Source organism: Hippocampus comes, unplaced genomic scaffold (genome assembly GCF_001891065.2).
Source record: "Hippocampus comes isolate QL1 unplaced genomic scaffold, H_comes_QL1_v1.1 scaffold156, whole genome shotgun sequence".
NCBI lineage: Eukaryota > Metazoa > Chordata > Actinopteri > Syngnathiformes > Syngnathidae > Hippocampus > Hippocampus comes.
In genome coordinates this window covers 5355589-5357917 of record NW_017805744.1, presented here as the reverse complement: position 1 = coordinate 5357917, position 2329 = coordinate 5355589, and positions in this window count along the sequence as shown.

The window sequence follows — 2329 nt, the reverse complement described above, 5'->3', positions numbered from 1 at the left end:
ACACACACACACACACACACACACACACACACACACACACACACACATGTATCCACTACTTAGACATACACTGACACACATAGTTTTGGAGAACAAATAGATCTGCTCATGATCCCGATCATACAATGCCACCTGTGAAACATTGGAGTCAATGTCATGGCTTGTGCTTGCATGGCTTATTGACTCATTAATCTTTATTCATAAAGTATGATATGATGACAGTAGCAAAATAAATTCAGAAAACAAAACCATTTCGTCTGCCAATTTAGAGATCAACTCAACAAAACTGATTGCGGCCAGACAATGACATGAAACAGACAAATAAGTTTGTCAGGTCAAGTCGAGGAAGGTTTTGGCCAAGTCAAACCAGACCAAAACCGTGTAACGCATGACTTTTGTTTGAGTTAAAGCATTGGTGTCAAACATACGGCCCGCGAGCCGGAACCGGCCCCCAAAGAGGTTCGATCAGGCCCGCAGGATAATTTAAAAGTGAAAAAATGCATAAAAGACACGGAATGAGTATTTGTAATAAGGTGCAATTCATGGAGTGTCCACTAGGGAACACACTGTTTTGATCAGAGTAGAAGACAACATTGTTTGGATCAGAGAAGAAAACAACAGCAGTCTCAGTCTGTCACCGAGACAGACCCAACACAGCAGACGCTTTCAAGGACATGTGAATATTTTTTTCTTTACGCATTTAATAGCACTCTCCTTAGTTTGTAAGGTGTAGGCAGGGATTAAATTTAGATTTTATATGCACGTGTGAATGGTTTAAAAATTGCTTTCTTGATAAATCTCGTTTAATCTTAAAGTGCATTACTATATTTTTCAACATCAATTACTTGCTTTGAGTTTTGTGCCTTTGTCCAGTCAGTGGGATCAGTTGCAATGCATATATGTGAACGATAAAAGTAAATTGCACATTTGTCTAAGGAAACCTCAGCTGCTTCATGAAATGTTTTGTAAAAGACATGATCATTAAATTTCAACATTTTCCGAATGTCCTTGTGCTTCTTTAGACCAAAACAAAGACATGCTATTATGGTTATTTATAGCAGAGTATGGTATAATTTTAATGGTCCGGCCCACTTGACATCTACCGAGACCGTATGTGGCCCACAGTGTGAAATGAGTTTGACACCCGAGTTAAAGGAAACACCACCCAAAACAAATACCAACATAAAAAGGCTCCAGTGAAGCCTCTTAGCAGAAGATGAATATAAAAGTTTGGTTATCTCAATGGGTCGCAGCCTTGATGCAGTTATTACTGCTAAATATCTGTTTCAACAATCTTACTGAACTAATTTTATTTATTTTTTTTACTATCAGTAATGCTTTTATAAGATCTATATCATACACAGATGGAAATACTTCGAAATGAAAGCTGAAATGTTGCTTCATCTTTTGATGGCAAAACCAGTTGTTTTGGAGGGAAGTTTATGTTGCAATTCAAACCACTGCAAATGACAATAAACGCATAAGATACTAGCAATCTGACCGAACCTAAATCAATTGTATTTATTAATCCATTTCCAGCAATGACATTTCACAGTGGAACACTGAGGAGATAAGAAGTTACATAAATTGTTTCATATAATACCAAACAATACAAAAAAGAGCAAGATGCAAAATAAAAAAATTAATTCAATTATGCTACAAAAGCTACATTTCTCTTTCACACAACCAAAATTCAAATGAAAAACTATGGACCTAAATCGACTACACTGAGACAAACTATTCCCACTTATATTCTCCTTGACTTTTGCAAGCGCTTTTTGTTCTTCTTGTGCAAGCGCTTTTTGTTCTTCTTGTCTCATCCTGTCTTATTGTACCAGTCATTTATTATTACCATATATTTATACTTAATCGGCCTCGCGCTGTCTTCTGTAAATAAATATTTTTGTCAAAACCCTTATCTGAACATATATTAGCCGGTTAGGATTATGAGTTAGGTTTAGGGTTAGCGTTAGTGGTTAGGGTTTAGGGTTAGGGGTGAGGGTTAAGGTTAGGGTTAGGTTAGGTTAGGATTAGGGTTAGGGTAATGGCTAGGGTTAATGTTAGGGGTTCGGGGTTAGGGGTTAAGGGTTAGGGGTTAGGGTTAAGGTTTGTGTTAGGGTTAGGGTTAGGGGGTTAGGGTTAGGGGTTAGAGGTTAGGGTTAAGGTTAGTGTTAGGGTTAGGGGTTAGGGTTAAGTTTAGGGTTAGGGGTAGGTTAGGTTTAGAGTAAGGGTTAGGATTAGTGTTAGGGGTTAGTGTTCGGGATTAGGGATTAGGGTTTAGGTTAGGGTTAGGGTTAGGGTTGGGGTTAGGGTTAGGGTTTAGGACAGG